Source organism: Ictidomys tridecemlineatus, chromosome 12 (assembly GCF_052094955.1).
Source record: "Ictidomys tridecemlineatus isolate mIctTri1 chromosome 12, mIctTri1.hap1, whole genome shotgun sequence".
Classification (NCBI taxonomy): domain Eukaryota; kingdom Metazoa; phylum Chordata; class Mammalia; order Rodentia; family Sciuridae; genus Ictidomys; species Ictidomys tridecemlineatus.
In genome coordinates, this window is record NC_135488.1 from 91,089,826 (window position 1) to 91,109,946 (window position 20,121).

The 20,121-nt window shown below is 42.8% G+C and overlaps 1 protein-coding gene across 2 annotated transcripts in view; it reads right to left on the reverse strand.

The window, feature by feature from the left end:
* The window catches only part of LOC101967759 (galactose mutarotase), a 44,997-nt gene that overhangs the window by 6,069 nt on the left and 18,807 nt on the right, over window positions 1–20,121 (reverse strand). The gene's annotated exons all lie outside the window — the stretch shown is intronic.

Here is a 20,121-nt window from a genome sequence, read left to right on the forward strand (position 1 = left end):
CTCTACCAACTGAGTTATATCCCCAGCCCCTTTTTCTAACTTTTGGTTCTCCCCAGATGCGAGACTGAGCCATCTCAAACAGCCCTGAGCCTGGGCCTTTCATCAATGCAATGAAATTGGACCACTGACTTTCAACTACCCACCCTCTCTTCTTGCAGAATTCTTTATTTCAGAGAGAATCTTTGAGGACACTCAATATACTAGACACATTTTTTTATGTCCAGGTATACATATGTGTATATTTATGTGCCAGAGTTCTAACTGAAGCCAAGGCAGGCTCTGAATAGTGTAGAGGAAAAAAACCCAGGACAAAATGACAGCAGAGGTCCACCTTGTCCCATAAAATCCTAGCCCACCCTGGAGTAGCCCACGGTTAGGTCCTAGAATATTGCATCAAGCACAAAGAATCCCTAATTTCTCTTCAGCAAGCCAAACACTCCAGACATTTTTTTTTCTTTTTTTGGTGTGTGGGGGTGGTACCGGGATTGAACCCAGGGGCACTTAACCACTGAGCTACACCACTAGCCCTCTCTATATTTTATTTTAGGACAGGATTTCATCAAGTTGTTCAGTAAGTGTTGAGGCTGGCTTTGAACTTAAGATTCTCCTGCCTCAGCCTCTGGAGCCACTGAGATTATGGGCATGCATCACTACACCTGGTACTCTAGCCATTCTTGAAGAGGAGAAAAGAAAGGGGCTCCATTTCTGATCCTTAAACAATGATATAGTTTAGTCCTTTTTAAAATTTTATTGTCCCAGACTTGTATTATATACACTAAAGGTAAGTACAGACATTAGGTGATTGACATAATCTTTTGGGGTGAGGAATACTTTTTCCTTTCATGTGTTCAGTAGGGGATACTTTAGGAACTTGGTGCCTACTATATTTAGGAGAAAGATTTAGCATGCAAAGTGAGGCCATAATCTTAGAAGGCCTACAAAAATCAGGAGCTTGTACCTTACTCTTTACTTAATTATGTAAGTAAAATTAGACTTAGCTTTTGATTCTGTTTTTGAAGATTCCTAATTGCTGTGAGGGAACACTAATCTTTGAGCAAAAGAAGACATACTTCAACTCAGAGATGCAACCTTTCTGGTGTGTGACGATTGGAGTCTTGCAGTTCACAGCTTTGGGAGTGCTCAGGGTACCAAGCACCTGAGTGAGACACTGATGCTCAGGTGATACACCGTGGCATATGGTGTCCACTGTTCAACCAAGGGAATTTGGGAAGCATAAAAAATAATCTTTTGTATCACAATCAGCTTCAGGAAAAAATTAAGAAATATAGAATTATTGGGGAAATGTAAAAAGCATCTATTTCCTTGCCTAGATTCTTCTTTTACAAATTTTTTTGAATAAGTAATATACATGTGTGATCAACTTAAATGTGACATACGTAAAAGATACAAACATAAAATATTATATAATGAAAGAATTCTCATCTTTATTTCCCACGTATCCCACAACTTCCACAGAAGCAATTACTGTAACTGTTTTTTAATACACCCTTCCAGAAAACAAGATATTCAAAACAAGGGGCTGGGGTTGTAGTCAGTGGTAGAGCACATGCCTAGCATGTGTGAGGCACTGGGTTGGATTCTCAGTACCACATATTAATAAATGAATAAAATAAAGGTCCATCAATGTTTGAAAAAGAAAAAAAAAAGATATCCAAAACAAGATATTTTAGTGTACACAGGCACACACACACACACTCACACACCTGGTAGCCCATTTCCACCTTGATCTTTTAATTCAATATATTTTAGAGGTTGTTTCTAAAGTTATTCCAATAATTTTATATCTGTTTTATTAGATAACTATGCACCCATATTTTTATCTATTTTTGCTATCATAATTTGTCTACTTAATATTTCTTTTCAGGGGCCATAACTGCCAATTTGATTTTCCTAGAAAAGTATCTATTTCATCTATATTACTCTGATACTTATTCATAAAGAGTTTAGCATATAATAATTTATGGTTCTTTTAATCTCATATGTAGTAATTTTCCTATATTCATTTCTTGTTTTGTTTATTGAATTGGTTAGCTAATACTTTATCAATTTTTTAAAAAATATTTTTTTCAGTTATACATAGGCACAATACCTTTATTTTGTTTATTTATTTTTATGTGGTGCTGAGGATTAAACTCAGTGCCTCACATATGCGAGTCAAGCGCTCCGTCACTGAGCCACAACCCCAGCTCAATTTTCTTTTTTTCAGTGGTGCTGGGAATCAAAACCACAGCCTTTCCCATGCCCTGGATTTGATCCCCAGCACTCCAATATATACATACATGTATACATACACACTATTCTGACTTTCATTTGCCTGGTTTACTTTCATGTTTTATTTTCAGCCTTCACTTGGTTTGTATACAGCATTTTATTGGGTTTTGTCTGGGGATTCAATCCATGATCCTGTTTAATAGGGACATTTAGTGGAATTAACACAGGATACATTTGTTCTAAGTGTTCTTAGTTTTGTCTTACTGTATAGTATGCTTCCTTATGTATAGTTTATGATTTCCAGTTGTTGCTTTAAAAGCTTGTTATGTGGTCTGTGTTTACTTGTATCTGTTTCTGATAATTTAGAAGGTTTTTATTTTTGTTTTGTGGTTTCAACTGTACACTGTATATCAGTGGCTTCAGTATAATGCACCTAATCTTTTTTGGTAGAATCTGCTCTGGCTTCTCCTTCCTCCCCTTTTCTCCTCTTTGCTGCCTTGGCTAGGTGTCGGACACTGAACTGAAGGTATTCGAATGAAGGCCACTTGCTTCCCAGTAGATGGCGCTAGAGACCCGAGAGAAAGACCCAGCTGAGTTGTCTGTCCTCTAAACTCTGATCAGTTCTGGGAGATGGGGTTCTCTTTTTGGATCTCTAAGGCCAAAGGCCAAATCCTATATGGCAGTGATCCACATCGGTGCTTTTGTCCTATAAAGTGCGCGACCAGCCACCTTCCAGATTGACAAAAGGCAACAATGACTGTGACACAATTAGATTTGGAGAAGGGAACAGCTATCTCATTGGCTTAGGAGATTTAAATTTTACCTACCCATATTTTGAGTAGTAACTTATGTTAGGCTTTATTCCCTAACCTTATATAGTGTTCATAATATCTGATTCTTCTTAAAGCCATACTCGAGTCAAGATCTCACCCTTGAGACTGACCTAGTGTGGCTGCCCCAGGTCAGTTCTATTGCTTATGAATATTTCCCTTTCAGGTATGACTATAAGTAGAAGGCTATAAGGAACAAAGAAAGTCATGGAATTTTCATGAAGGAAGACACAGGGGATATTTGCCCATGTTAAATCTACCAATCACTGTTTGCCTCAGCTTCTCCCCCTTAAAACAAAGCTGCTATTATTGGCTACCTTTCACATTACAAGGAAATATTTGATAAATATTGTTCTTGCACATCTTCAGGAAAGTAGCATAAATAAATAAACGATACAACTGACACTAGGATTCCTGTATGTATACACATGGATGTATAACCAATGTGATCCTGCAATCTGTACACGTGGAAAAATGAGAATTCATACCTTATTTGAATCAAATGTATGATATGTCAAGATCATTGTATTGTCTTGAGCAACTATTAAAATAAATAAATAAATAAATAAACGAGCCAGATGTCAGGTAACATATATATTACACAGCAGAGGCTAGAGAGGGCAAGACTTAAAACTTTAGAGAATGCGGCCAGGGTTGTGGCTCAGTGGTAGAGTGCTTGCTTAGCATGTGTCAGACACTGGGTTCAAATCCCAGCATTACATAAAAATAAAAACAAGTTAAAAAAGAAAATTTTAGAGAAGCCCTGACTTAAAATTAGAAACTTTGGCTAATTCTAAAATAAAATTTTTGCTAAATGAGAAAAAAAATAGATAGTCCCCATTTATTTTCTTCAGTTACACTCCCTCTTGTGCTTAATGGTCAGGTTATGTGGAAAACGTTGAATTTGTCCCTCAGATTCACCATGTCTTTGGACCCCTTATCATAACTAGAGTGCCCTTTCTGTGTCCCTACCCATATTCTGGCAGAGTCCAATTGTTCACTTAGGGGTAGTCTATAATAGCATCTCCTCAGGGAAGGATTCTAACCTCCATAGTCAGAACTAATCCTTTTTTTTATTTTGTTCCCATCAGACTTACAATACACTTTCCCCAAACATCCATCACATTGTGGTAAAATGATAGGATTAGAGCAAGCTCTGTCTATAAGGAGCCTGAATTCCTAAAGGGCAGGCATCGTGGGCTATTTAACTTTGTCCCCTCTGGCCATGAAGCAGAGCCTTTCCTTGATTGAAAAACTGATAAATTAATGATTCAGAGGAAGAAAAAACAGGCAATTATGAAGTGGTAACATCCTGTGACAAAGTCAGAGTGAAAGATCTAGAAAGGCCCTTGGGAATTGCCTCATCCTGAGTCTTCACTCTGCAGATGAAGAGGCTGAGACCCCAGGCAGCAAAAGGGACTTGCCAGAGGTCACACATCTCCAGCACACGGAAGCCTCCAGGCCTTTCTACCCTACAGTATCTGCCTTGTGACAGCCCCTTCTATCTCTAAGCCCCTAAGCACTCTTGATTTTTCTAAGATATTGGAAAATGGATGTGCAGTTCTTCTAACTTTTTGGTTAATCTGCATATGTGAGTTTGTGCTTTATGCTAAGATTAGAAAGAGATGTCAAAATAGCTCTCTGAGCAAGGCTGAGTGTACAGAAAAGGAGGCGGAAATGGAAAGGGTGCCCTCAGAGAGGATGTCACTCTAGTTTGGAAACCACTAGAAAGCCAGGATGTTGGCCAAGAGGCATTGTGTTCTCAGGAGGACTTCTTATCTTTCTGAAGGTTGCTGGTGTGTAAGGCCTGAGCAGCAAAGCCTGGCAGATACTAGGCCCTGGCCCAAAGATGTCGGGGTACAGCGTGGCGGTGGGAGGACTAAAGGCAGCATTTCTGCTTCCTTGTTTTAGGGAGAGTCTGATTGCAGGCAGCAGTAAGGACCCACTGGAGGCTATTTTCATGGCAGGTGGGTGTTGGGGTTGGGTTTGTTAGGAGAACTCGAGGGATGGGGCAAGAACGCTGAACATGTGCAAAAGGGTGGTTCTGTGATGGATTCCTGATCCAGGCTGGGTGTGGGGAGGGAAGTGAGGTCACCAAGGGGTGAGGGACAGTGAAGGGGTGGAAGGATCAAAGGGCTATAGGGTCTTCTGGCATTGAAGAGTTACTGGAGTTGAAAGACACCTAACATAGTGACCATGGAGGGCTGCATGCAATGAGAAGTGATGACAAATCAAAGGTATGGCCCTAGGACCACAGATGGGGTGAGTGGACGAGCAGGATGGAGGACAAGCTGGTTGGAAGACGGGATCTCAGGAGGCTGAGAAGTCAGGGTGTCACAATATGGTTAATGAAGTGATTAAAATTATGACAAGAAATGAGAGGAAGTGATGGGGCAGGGGCATCTATAGGTCACCTCAATTAAGAGAGTTCACTTGAATGACACTCTGGTGACTACAGCTGCCTCATTTTTGAAAAAGAGGAAGTGGCTCTGATCAGGACTTTCTAAGGGTATCCATTTTTTTTTTTTAAGAGAGAGAGAATTTTTTAATACTTAATTTTCGGCAGACACAACATCTTTGTATGTGGTGCTGAGGATTGAACCCAGGCCGCACGCATGCCAGGTGAGCAAGCTACCGCTTGAGCCACATCCCTAGCCCAACATTTGTGTTGTTGAGTTAAAATTACCTCTACTCAAAGCGAAGGAAAAACTCAGTGCTTTCGTGAAACCCATCTGCCTTGATTCTTATCTCTTATCTCACATAAGGGATTCAGACACACATTCTATTATAAGGAATTTGGCCCCTTTTTCCATGACTGCTTGTGGCAGATTGCATTTTTTTGAAGAGAGCCACACCAGTCTATATCCCATCCCATGTGCATACACTCCTTACAATTGCGATCCCAACCCTCCTTCACTGAGAGATGGAATCTTTCCTCTCTTGTAAAGTGATGGTTAGAAATTGCCTCGACAGAGGGGCTGGGGATGTGGCTCAAGCGGTAGCGCGCTCACCTGGCATGCGTGCGGCACGGGTTCGATCCTCAGCACCACATACAAACCAAGATGTTGTGTCCGCCAAAAACTAAAAAAAAAAGTATTAAAAAAAGAGAGAGAATTCCTTTATTTAAAAAAAAAAAGAAATGTGGCACAAGTGATCTCTGAAAAGAGATTATAGAACACAAAGTGGTGTCAGCCCTCTTTCAAAGACATTCGCCCTTGGAGTCCAGACAACACGTGTGGCTGGCTGTTTTGACTGAGAGTCCCAACTAGGCCCTCAACCAACAGCCAACGCCAGCTGCCAATCATGAGAGTGAAGGAGTCTTCTTAGGATTCCTGTCCCTGCTCTAAATGAAGTTTCTAAATGAACTGTTAGAGTTCATTTAGGAAGCAAATCTCTCCCCTCCTCTCCTTTCACATGGTTAGAAATGCCTTTAAGCAATTGTGCATTAAAAACCCTACTCCTTGTGATTACTTTTGGATGGGAAAAAACAAAGACAAATTTGTTAATCCATCAGTTTTTTTAGTATCTTCTATGTCTAGAGTTCAGCTTAGGTCAGAAAGCCTGGAATCTGATTTAAAATAAAAATTTATAGGAGAATGTGACAAATGCAGTGAGAGAGGGACATATAGCAGAATCAGAGGACAATGTCTAGAGGTGTCAAACCATGGCATAAGAAGAATAGCCAATGCACCTGAGATGTTTTGCCTGAAGAAAAGATGCAGGAATGACGTGACAGCCGCCTCTAGGCTCTCAAGCCTCTTCTGCAGGGACCTAAGGACCAGTTCCCAGAATGAGGCCCCTGGGATGAGCTCTAGGTAGATGGATTTCATTTTAATATTAGAAAAGCCTTCCTCCATGCTGACCCGTGATGGACCACGAACATCCTGTCCCAGAGGCACCCAAGTGTCAGTGGAACCCAGAGGTCTGCAGTTCAGATACTGGAAAGATGGGTGGTAGCTACCAACTACCACATTCCAGGAATGTAGTCTGTTGGCTCAGGTGACAAAAATAATAAAGCAGGCTGTTCCCTTTGGGGGACTCTGTGATATTTTGGCTATTTCTCTTTTCTGTCTTTTTAAAAATAAAAATTTCAGCTTCTCTTATTTAAGGGGACTACTGGCTGACAGCAGCTCATTGCAGAATGACTTACTGAGCTACCACGGAGTTAACCCCCATAAACTGCTTTTGGTATTTTATCTTGATACATAGCCATGCTAAATTGCCCAGAATGGCCTTGAACTTGTGATTCTCCTACCTCAGCCTCTCCAGTAGTGAGTAGCCGGGAGTCCACGGGGTGTGTCACCACACCTGATTTGTAGAACAGCTTTTGAGAGAGCTTCTGAGAGAGCCCAGAGTGTGAAGTCCTGGAGGGAGGAGGGGAATTAATACCTTAATTCACTACTAATTCCCCTCCTCCCTCCAAGGAGGCAGGATAGAAGGCAGGGTGGTTGGGGAAAGGAGCAAAAGGGGAGAAACAGATGCTAAAATGGGAATGCCAACGAAGTTCTCTTAAGGCTAGTTGGAGCTTTTTAGAGCCTATTTATAGCTACTCCGAGTGGGAACTGAAGTTCAATAGTACTTGCATCACCTGGGTGCTTGTCAGAAACAAGAACCCCAGGGCTCCACGAGAGAGCAAGGAGGCGAAATCTGCATTTTAACAAGTTCCCCAGGAGATTGGTGTGCACATCAAAACTGAAGAGCACCAATATGGAGGTCATCCAAGGGAGACCCAGGCTCAGATGGGCTGCTATGTTCCTCTCTGAAAAAGAAGAGTGGGCAGGAACACTGGGACAACAGGAAGCGCCATGCGCTGGAGTCTGGTCTCCATGGGGATGGCCCAGCTGTGCTTCCAGCCCAGCTGCTCCAATTATGTCTGTCTCTTTATCTAGTCAGGTTCAGAACAGTCAGTCGGATTTGCATAAAGAAGCCTGCAGTAATGGGGCTCGTGGGCACAGGTACTCATCTGACATCTAATTAAGCCATCTTGGTAAATCATCTCTAGAATGCCAGTTATTATTTTAGGAAACAACATAAAGAGAATGATAATTAAAAGTAGCACTCTGGATGGGAATTTTTACTTCATTCCAGGGGTTGGCAAGTAAAGCACCTTGGGATTTTTTTTTTTTTTTGTAAAGATAACATTTCTATACATTTTCATAGTTCACACAACCTCAAAGCTTGTCTGCAGTTTTTCCCCCCTTTCCTCTGCCGGCCTTTGAGTTTTGTGGCTTTATTCAACTACTGTTTTTTTTTTTTTTCTTTCTTTCCACTGAGCACTTTCTGATTTTATTTTAACTTGCAGTAGGGGAAGGTATTGTTTCTGGATATGACAAGATATCCAAAGTATAAACTGCTAAACCGAACCACAGGTTATTCATTTTCAGGCAAAAAGGCCACTTTTACACTTCACAGTTAGACCCACGGAAGGCATTTTCGTGACAGTATTTTTTCCACCATGTTTCCTCTTCAGATGGCCTCGGAAATTTGCCATCCACTAAGAGGTTCACCCTTCTGTTGCCAACGTCTGTGGCCTCCTGGCCTTCATGCTTCATTCCTCCCAGGTCTGCTCCTCTTGGAGACTGTCAGGTCCCTGGTGTCATTCCCCTGCCACATGTCCTTCTGTCTCTCACCCCCTTCACTACCTTCTAAGGGTGCACTGTCTATGACCTGAGCCACGGGTGGTGGCACTCACTGATCAGCCTTACACCCTGACTCTTGCCCTTCCTATTCCCCTGACTCGCCTTCTCAGTTTTGACTCCGTGCTGCTGAGAGACACTGGAGAAAACTCTCAGAAGCACCGACAGAAGCCATCACAAATCCATGGTCTCAGTTTTTAAGTGGATTCTCGGCCCACTCAACCATTCTGCTTGCCCTCTGTCCTTAAAGGAAACCTCTTAACTTGCATCTGCATCCCCATACAGGGAAGCACTCTCTTTTCTTCCTGTGCCAGCTACCCGAGAGCAGGTTCAACACCAATCCCTTCCATTAACTCAGGTCCCTGGTTCAGGTACAAGCACATGAACCACAATACCTGGGCCCAGGCCTCGGTGTTCGAGAAAGTTGTCTTAGTTGGGAATCTCTCACTGGTCTGTATCCTCTCTCTCCTCACTTTCTGTCATTCCTCAAACTGTCCCCATCCAGCTTCTGCCCTGACCACACTGTCAAATGGGGTCAGACTACAATCACAAACTTTCCCCAGGCCTCCTGGGACTTGACCTTCCTAGAGCCTTGACAGTGTTGGCCACTCCAAGTCTCCTACACGCCTTTCTGTTAGCTCGATGACCAGCAGCCCCTCACCATCTCCCTCGGCAGTACCTTTACTGGGGGCTTCCTTGCACCTTAAATATTGGAAGTGGTTTCCTAGGGTTCCCCTGGGCTTGGTCCTTAGATTGCTGCTTTCCTGGATCGACATTTCCTTTTGGGAAAGCCACGTGGCTCAATCTACAAAGTGCACTCTGCCCATTTGTATCTCCAGCTCTCTTTCCTCTCCTACCATCATATTCACCTGTCCAGCCGCCGGCTGTATGTCACCACCTGGGCGCCCCATGGCTTCCTTAACCTTCTGTGTTTTTGAGGCCAAATCCACAGCTCTCCCAGCACTTCTCCCCAGCCTGCCCACCGACCCGATGCCACCTCCTCTTCTTCCTTCTCCATTTACCACTTGATTTCTTTATCTCTCTTGCACAGGGCTGCCCTAGAAACCAGCAGCGATCAGATAGCTTTCCTCCTTCCTCATCTCCAACATTCAACTCAGATCTGATTTTTACCTCCTGAATTTTATAACAAGCCCCCCCACCCCAACTTACACCATGTTTCTGTCCTCCCCAGTTCACGCTTGAACTATGAGCACAACCTCTTATCTGTCTGCAGTCCAGCTCCACCCTAACAGCTGCTGGAGTGGTATTTCTGAAAGGCCAGTCCTGCCAAGTCAGTTCCCTGGCTTCAAACCCTTCAAAGACCTCCATGATCTAAAGATAAAGTCCCAGTTCCTTAGCAAGACACAGGCCAATGGAGACCACCCTCTGCAGGGCTGAGCAAGCGAGGCGCAGGGGCAAATGTTAAGGAGACAGATGCTCTCAGGTGCCGACCTTGAAAAGGGGTGTCACCTTAAATTCTGTACCCTAGTGACTGCACTGCCCTACTACTTCTCTAACATTCTGGCTTCACAGTCCACCCCCTTCCACATTCCAGGCTTTGGTGCTTTCAGTCTCCTTGCTACAGTATCTTCACAGACACTCAGAAGCTTCTCACAACTCAGTGATCTTGAGAGAGCCTCCTCCTAACCTCACCTCTATGCCTCCCAAGCCCTGTGGGCATAGAGGTGTGTTGAGAGCCACAGCCAAAGAGGCCCCAGCAAACTTCCAGCTGCCAGCAAACTTCCAGCTGCCGGCTGATGATTGGCTCACAGCGGCCCCAGCAACATCTAGCTGATTGGCTCCTCCGGAGCTGCTCATTGGACTGTTTCCCTGCCCTTTCAGACCACGGAGCTGCTCATTGGGGGACTTCTTTGGCTCCGCCCACACGACCCAGCCTATCGCCCTCAAGAGCAGGAGGATTGTGGGAGGTGGGGAGGCTTGTGTGGGTGAGAGGCTTGTGGAAGCTGGTGGTGGCAGTTGGGCTCTGAGGGTTTTTTTTTTTCCTGAGGAGCTGTTTTGCTTGGCGTTTGTAGTTCTAAAAATAAAGTTGGTTTCTTTTGACAAGTGGCTCCTGAATTGTGCCCAGCCAGACTGCGGCAGAGTTGTATCTCTACTACAGATCTGACCACCTAGATCCTGCTGCTCCCTGGAAGCTTCTCCAGGGCAGAGAGAGTGTTCCATTTTCTTTTTAGGGGTGTCCAGTGCTTCAGGCAGCATGTAAGAGTCAGCAGGTATCCAGGGAATGCTATCTGAACTGAAAAAGTCAGCTCTGGAATTCCCTTGAGGCAGATCCATCGTCCAAGGCCCCCAGCTACCACTAGGCCCCTTCCGAATGGGGTGACCTCTGAGGATTGTGGTGCACTAGGAGTGAAACAGAGCCAGCACTTGTCCAGAGCTGGGGTAAGGAAGGGGTGAATGTTAAACCAGTTCTCCAGGATGGTGGTCAGAACACTAGCAAATGATTCCCCTCCTGACAAATTCATTCGATGTGAGCCTGCAATTTTCACAGGAATTCTAACAGCCTGGACAAGTGCTAATTTCCGAGCTTTCCTTCTGCCAGATCGCCACCAGGCTGGTTCATGTTTGCCAATCTTGTAGCAGTGATATGTTCTCTAACAGGGGACATGAGTAGCTGTGGGAGTTATTCTAGGGGTTCATAAAACTGTTCTTGGGACCATTTTATGAGAAGAACTCAGTAATGTACCCCCTTGGAGAGTATCATCATTACCAGGAGAGAGAAGTGGAGTTTCTACACCAAACCTCTTTGAATACTCTTTAGGAGGGACCTGTCATAGAATAAGCAGCTTTGAATAAAATCCAATGTCACAGTTTAATCTTTTTAGGGTCAATCAAGCACTCTTGTAGCCTAAAATTTGGATGAGGACAGGACCTGTAGTATACATATGGCTGTATATTTTTCACTCAGGCAAAACTTACTCAGTTTTTTTCAGTATTTCTTCCCCAGGGCTGGCATAGTACCGGCACACAGTAGGTACTGTGACATCCTGTAGGTACAGACTGGAAAATGAAGTAGTTGGGGGAAGATTGGAGCTGGAAGGGCTTGTCCCCAGAACTGCAGAGCTGAGGGTGACAACCAGAACATGTCACTTGCAGAGTGGCCCTGGTGTGCCTGCTTGCCCTACACCCCACATACTGATGTCCAAACCAATGGCTGGTGGACATGTGGAGGCCATTTCATGAACCGAATCAAGTAGAAACAGAAAAGCTGGCCTCTGACTCCAAACTGAGAACTACTGTGACTCCTCTTGGTGGGACTTGGGGAAGCTGCTTTTCTTGGTTTGCCGTTCTCCTCTAGCTAGCCTTCTAGTTCCCTTCAGGAAATTCAGTGATGATGAATCAGCAAACGAAACAAAACACCAAATCCACCCTGAAACTCCCCCAAAGGAAAATACTACTATTCTTCTGGAAAAAGATGACGCTTTATATACACTAATGCATAGTATATATAATGCAGCCATAGACTGTCATTACTTGATAGGAAAAAGGACAAGAAAACCCCTGTGCAGACCAAGATGATGTGGCCAACTCACACAGGGTTTTCCATAGAACTTAGGAGTGCCTGGGCACCCCCTTTTTTGGAGAGCTACTAGGGACTGAACCCTGGGCCACATGCATGCTAGGTAAGTGCTCTACCGCTGAGCCCTCCTCCTCTCCCCTCCTGGGTCCCTAAAGCTCTTTTATCATCTTTCCAAACACACAGGGTCCTGGTCAGGGGCCTGGTTACAGGTTCCATGTGGTCTTTTGAGTCATTTTTAGAAATGGACAGGATCTAAAGTCCAACTCATGCGATTCCCATCTAATCAAATTTTACAGATTCTGTTGATAAGGCCAAACAGTTTTTATGAATAATTAGAGGACATGGCTGGTAGAGAACAGAACTAAAAATCGTACCTGGTTTTCTGAATCCCAGATCTCACACCATATCGCATTAATATATTGTATTTAAAACAACTGCAAAGGAGGAGGAAGAGTGGAGTGAGTAGCCATGAGGGAAGGAAGCAGTAGCTGTTTCTAAGATATGTAGATTTGCTTGCTCTTGGTTTCATTTTTGTGTTTAGCATAGATTAGTTTTCCAACTTCAAAAGTGACCAAGCCCAAAGCTCTCCTCTTTGGATCTGCAACTAAATCCTGATAGATCATCCAAGGAAAACTTGTAGAGGGGCAAGGAGGGAAGCTTGGGCATGTGATGAGTGCTAAATGGCTTATGTCATTATAAAACCAAGCACAAGGGCTGGGGATGTAGCTCAGTGGTAAAGTGCTTGTCTCTAATGCACGAGGCCCTGACAAAACAAAATCCCTAGACAAGAATCTATTATTTTCAGACTGGGTTACAGCTCAACATTAAAGCACTTGCCTAGCACAGGTGAGGCCTGGGGTTCTGATCCTCAGCATCACATAAAAAAACAAATAAATAAAACAAAGATCAAATTCTTAAAAACAAAACAAAACTATTGTTTCCAGTAAGTGTGGGAAAGATTTCCAAGGAGAAGGTATGAGTCTTGTAGGACAAGTGGGGGTTTATGCAGCAAAGAAGGGGATAATTGGGGCTGGGGCTGGGGCTCAGTGGCTGAGCGCTGGCTTCACATGTGTGAGGCACAGGGTTAGATCCTCAGCACCACATGCAAAAATAAATAAAACAAAGATATTAAAAAAAAAAGAAGGGGATAATTGTGGTCCCTCTAGGATGGGGGTTGGGGGGTTGTGAGTGAGGCATGGTGAGAAATGGCCTGGAGAAGCAGCTGGGGTCTGGCCTGAAAAATCATCTAAAAGGTTCTAAGCTGCTGATTATCAGAGTCAGATTTGCATTTTAGATAGATATCTTTAGGAACCAGATGGAAGATAGATCTTGAGATTTTTTTTTTCAGTTAGAGAGTGATCATTTAGATTCATTCATTCATTTATTCATCCAAATTTATGAAGCCCACTGATCTAGACAAGAAAAGATCTCATCAACCAAGATGGTGTCACTGGAGGTGGAATCATATAATCAATAAGACATACTGAGGCGACATTTGAGAAGTACGTAGGAGTTAAAAATCAGCAGGACCTGATGACTAATGATGTGGAGGAGGGTAAAAAGGAAAGAGAAGCATATCCATGGATGGTTGAAATGAACACCGTGTCCAATATTTTAGGATTATGTAATATCGAAAGGAATTGTCTGTCAGGAGCCCACATGCTAATGCACGAAGATCAAAACAATCTTCATCTGCAGCATCTTTGAAACAGGAGAATACTTTGGAGTTTGTTATTTCTCCAGGGTAGAGACATAGACCTGCTCTAGGGAAGTAATTATATCATCGACCAAATTCTAGGCGGAACCGAGAGAGGCTGAAATAAAACAGAAAATTCTTGCTGGGTCTGTCTCCACAGACTCCCGGTAAGCCTTTCCTACCAGAATTCTAATTTTGTTAAAATGGGGTTGCTTTCATGTAATTTTAGAGTGAGCTTTGAAAAATGGAGAGCAGCAAGAATAGCAGGTGAACACAGATGGGTTGGGGGACAGAGTGGATTGGGCAAATTTTTATAAAAATACAAGGTATCTTCTCTTAAAAAAAAAAAAAAAAGAGCAAGAGAAGATTTTACTATTGTTACTGTAAGAGCCAAAGACCTGATCAAAGCATTTTTTTGTTGTTGTTGTTTGGGTACCAGGAATTGAACCCAGGGGTACTTAACCACCGAGCCACATCCCTAGCACTTTTTTATTTTTTTTATTTTGAGCCAGGGTCTCACAAAGATAGTTAGGACCTTGCTGAATCACTGAGGCTGGCCTCGAACTTGTCATCCTCCTGCCTTAACCTCCTAAGTTGCTGGAATTATAGGCATTTTTGCTTTTTTGATCCTCATCTATAAATAAAGAGCAGCAAGATTAAACAAAAAGTGATATGTTTTAACGAGGCAGGTGTGGTGGTGCACGCCTCAAAAAAAAAATCTTTCTTTTTAACACTGCACTGTGTTATATACGTGGCTACATCTTGCTGGGCAGATTGCTCAGCTTGCCTCTTGCTCTCACCATTCTGTAAGGTGAAAGGGTAAAAAGTAATATTTACAAACCTGGGAACAAATTATTCCCTGGAGAAATCTGGATTGATTTTTCTCACCTGTTCACTTTGGTTTCTGCTCGTTGTCACAGGGCGAGGCGTGAGAATCATGTCCTGAGTGGAATGCCTGACATGTGGCTCAGAGACCTGGCACTGAGTGTTCTCTGTCCTGACCATCCACTGTACATCTGTCTTTCTGGTAAACAGCTTCTAGGAGTTTCACTTCTGGGAACCCATAGGGAGCGCCCTGATTACAAGAAACACAACAAACACACTGAAGTGGACCTGAGATGCCCAGTGGGAGCCTGTCCTCATGCTGTGGCCCTTGTGCTGCAGAGGAGCAAATGCTTTAGAGCAGCAATGCTTTTGTGTTTCATTAAATAGCTAAAAACAATGACTCTGAAGAAGTAAAGCTGAACTGAAATTGAGCAGCAAGCTTTGCTCCTGGTCTAGGGTTAAAATGAGTTCTCGGCCTTGGAGAGGCCTTCAGCTGGTACTGCTCTGGGTCATATCTGAGGCACCTGTGAGCAAGGACCACGTGTTCGCTGCAGACTCCAAAGTGCCAGGAATGGCATCCAGAGAAGCAGCTTTAGAAGGTGATGAGTTTCATTCAAAATATTTTCTGTTCTTATTTTGATCCCTTCCCCGCAGCCTCAGGATGAAGGACTGAAGCCTCCAGGGCTGACAAGATGGCAGGAGTTTCCGGTGGGGAAACAGGGACGACTCTAAATTACTTGGCTGAGTCCCTTTGAAGGCTGCAGATACCTCTACCTTGTGGAGGCTTTTCCATGGGGCTTGGGGAAAAGGGTAGCTTTTTAATTTAGGAGAGTAGAATAAGGAGAGAAGGAAGAAGGCACTCATTGTCTGCTACCATGTCCCTTTCCTTTCTGTGTGATGACACTCAATTAGTAAGCAGGTAACAAACAAAAGGAAAAATAGGACTTCACCCCTCCTCAAAAACACCCAGCAGGAGGCTAGTCTCTTTTACTGAATACCCTGGCTATGGTATTATAGTTAACTGTAAAATACAATAAGCTACGTTCTTATGATGATGGGTTTTCCCATCACCTGAAAAATCATGTACTGAGCGCGTCAGTGTACTAACCAGGGTAAAATCACCTTCTGAGTTTAGATCTGCATCAGCATCTCCCACAAGACTAGCAGCTCAGGTTACACCTTGTATGAAGGGCAAAATAAAGAGTTAAAACATAAGTATAAATTAATAGCCACAAAAGGGAAAGGATGGTGTGTGTGTGTGTGTGTGTGTGTGTGTGTGTGTGTGTGTGTATGGGGGAGCTATTAAAACATTTTTGTGTGAAGCACAATCTTAGGAGGACCCCCAGAGGACTTGCAAACACTCAGTAGGATCAAATCAGATGAGTCTATAGACATTGTTATTTGTCAGATTAAATCACACTAAATTCAAGAAATGTAGATGATATGATGATTAAAATATTGCCCCCAGCTTCCCTCACATCCACTACAAATGCTTCTGCATGTGCCACTTTTTCAGATTTTGTTGTTAACTGTTAAAGAGTTTTGGGTGCTCAGCCTTTTTTCTGCTACAATGATAATAAGAGTTTTCTCTCCAGGAGTTCTGGGCAAAATTAATGAAAATTTTTATGGCCCAGGAAGAGAGAAAAACAAACATCCAAGCAAGGATCTGGGGTGCAGAGCAGAGGATTAGGAGAGTGAGCAAAATAACCGATTTGTGAATAAGAGCCACTCATATGCAAGAAGACCAAAGTTGTTAATGATCTTGTTACTGCTGACTTCTAAGGGCTTCACCACAACAGATCAGCAGCCCCAGGAAAGCCAGGGAGAGCAGAGGGTCTGAAGTGAACTTGTTACCCGGTGTCCCTGCTGGGCAAATAAGTCCCCCAGTAAGTGAATTCTCCACATAACTGAAAGCTATCCTGTAACTGGTAAAGCTTTTCTTTTACTATGTTTGTGAATTGTCTATCAAATGATTTTCCTGTCATCTTCAACAGAAATGACACACACACACACACACATCACATACTTAAGAAAGTAAACTTTCAATATGATCATAGTAAGATTCTGCAGATAAGAAAACCAAGAACCAGCAAGACCAGGGATGCATTGCCAAACACAGTTGGTTGCAGCTCTGGGGCTACTGAGGGGTACAGAGAACAGTTTTGAGCTTCCATTTACGTGCCTTGGAGTTGTTCTTTTTCTGATTCCCTCCTTGTCGGGCAGACAAAGGCAGACACTTAAACTCATGCTTTTAACTTCAGAAAAATTCTTCCCTCCCCCTCTCTCCCTTTGTAAAATAAAATGCAAACCAACTTGTGTGTTTTGTTCTCTTTGCCGCAAACTAGAAATAAGTTGAACAGAAGGAAAAACAGGGAACAATTGTGAGAGAAGCTGTGACGTTTCTTGTACAAAGGTGACAAAAGAAATGAGAATTGACAACTATTAAAAGTTTTTGTTTTTATTTTTTTGCTTATTTCTCATTTCTTGACTATGTGGTGGTCTTGGGTATCTATAGAGTCAAGAAATTAATTTATTTTCTTTCTTTCCTTTTTTACCCTTCCTCATCATCCCAAATCTTTTTTTTTTCTTTTTTTCTTTTTTTTAATACTGGGGATTGAACCTAGGCCCTGGCTTAAGTCAGGTAAGGGTTCTACCTCTGAGCTACCTCCCCAGCACTTTCAGTTTTTATTTTATTTCTTTTAAATTTTAAGACAGGGTTTTACTAAACTGCCCAGACTGGCCTCAAACTTACAATCTTCCTGCTACAGCCTTCCAAGTAGCTGATAAATATAGACGTGCACCACTACACCTGACCCAAACCTTCTTGACATTTAACATGGGAGTATGGTTTTGGGGTGTTTGTTTGTTTTGCTGTGCTGAGGATTAGATTTAGAGTCTCGTGCATGCTAGGCAAGGATTGTATCGCTGAGCTATGGCCCTAGCCCAAGAGCCCAAGTTCTAATGTCAGACTACTTGGTGTGAATCTCAGTTTTCCACCATTTGTTAACTGGGTGATTCTCTGTATTAGTCCAGTTTCTTATTGTTATAACAAAATACCCTGAGGCTTTGTACTTACAAAGAAAAGAGGATTATTTAGCTCAGTTTGGGAGGCTCAAAGTCCAAGGTCAGGGGGCCCCATCTGTTTGGCCTCTGGTGAGGGCCTCCTTGGCTATCTCACAACATGGCAGAGAAGCAGGAAGGAAACTGGCTGCGTGCAGAAGAGGCCAGTTGGATGAGGCGACTTCCCTGTACAACAATTCTCTTTCAGGGGAACAAACTCATTCTGAGAGACTGCTATTCGTCCCTTCTGAGGACGGTGTCCTATGACCTCATTATCTTGCATGAGGCCCCACCTCCTATACCCTGCCTTCTGGGGACCAAACCTTTAGCACATGAGCCTTTGGGGAACGCAGTCAAACCATAACCTAACCACATCTCACTGAGTTATTTAAATTCCTTGTTCAACAGTTTACACATCTGTTAAATAAGAAAATGAACACAATCCACCCAACAGGATTATAGTAGGAATTATTTATAGTGTTCCTTTGAAATACTAGCTATTAGTGTCATAAACCTTCATCTCATCTCACAAGTTATTATCTCAATTCAACAAAACTACAGTCTCTACATCGCTAGATACTGCACTTGGATCCAGAAGTCTTAATGGAGTGTGGCTGGTCTAACAGGTTCCTAAGTGCATCACAAGAAAGTGGCCTTGAGTGTTCAGTCCACGTCTGGCTGAATACCAGGAAGTTTGACAGTGCATTTGGTCCCACCTTTCAGTCTGTTCTGTGTAGGCTGACCTTGAATTCCAGGCCAGCCTGGGGTCACCATGGGCCAACCCTGGCACTTCAGCAGATCTGATGTGGTCCATCTAACCTATGCCATGCTGAGCGTGGTGCAGCCTGGTGCTTCAGAAGCAGCACTTCCCTGGGAGAGGCCTGCTGTTTCCTGAACTTCCCAGATCTACTCCTCTTTATCCAGAATACCTTTCTTTCCTCACTGCCTAGCAAACTCTCACTTGAACTTCCAGATTGTATTTAACTCTCCCAGGAGCACAGGGAAGGCAGTTCTGGTTTTTGTTTTTGTTTTGATCCCTGGGGATCAAACCCAGGGCCTCTATCCCTGAGCCACACCCCAGCCCTGGGAAGGCATTTTTGGATGCCCAAATGATGGACAGACCCTTTGTAGTGATTTCAGAATTAGTAAGTTGCACCTGGGCACAAGAGTGCATGCCTGTAATCCCAGTGGCTTGGGAGGCTAAGGCAGGAGGATTGTAGATTCAAAGTGAGCCTTAGCACATCTCAAAATAAAAAATAAAAAGGACTGGGATCCTAATTAGAATAAGTTATATCAATGTATGTATGATATGTCAAAATATACTCATTGTGCTGTATACCTAAGAAGAAAAAAAAAAAAAGACTCGGGATGTAGCTCAGTGATAGAGTGCCCCTGGGTTCAATCCTCCCAACTGAAAAAAAAGAATTAAACCACTTGCTCAGGTTTTTTGGTCAATGTTAAGAATCAGATGAAATCTGGGCTCCTAGAGATTTTGTTCTCAACTGAAAATGGGCTAGATGTGAATTCTTTCATCACTGAGGTGCCAAGTAGCAGTTACCATCCATTTTTGGAGGCTATTCCAAAGGAGTCTTATAATTTTCGTTTGAGTATTATGGGGCAAGCAGACATAACATGTAGAACTGGTGAACATATGGACAGGCAGCAGAGAATTATCATTTTTCATGAGCTCTGAAGTTACTGCAACTTATTTGTTATCATGATAGAACTCTAATGGACTGTAAGGCTCAACTGTAGCCTCCACAATGATCTTTTAAAACCCTGGCAGATAATCTTTACATAGCATGAATTGTGCATTTTTGCACTTTTCATATGATCAAAACAACAGGATAGAGCATAAGAAGATTTTATAAATATAGACAAATAAATATGCACTTATTTCAAAACCTGCATTTATAAGCTACTTAGTTCACTTTCTTCCTTATCAGTCCATTATAGCAGTCAGGTTATTTTTTTCCTTATAATTGATGATATACAGTTGTAATGCAATAATTCTGCATCCAGGACAAAATGGGACAAATTTACTGGGGAATCAAATGGATCAAATTATGCATAATAAAATCTCACTATTATGTATAATTATAATGCACCAATTTTTTTTAAAAAAGATGGGCCAGCTTACTCATGCTCATCTATTGAGTCATTTAAATATCAAAAGATGACACATATTACCAAGACAAACATAAAGGCCTTTAAACCCTGTCTTGGAGCAGGAAAACACTCAAAACTGTGATGACAAAAATTTTAACTCATCTATCTCAATTTCTCATTATTATTCCAATTAGT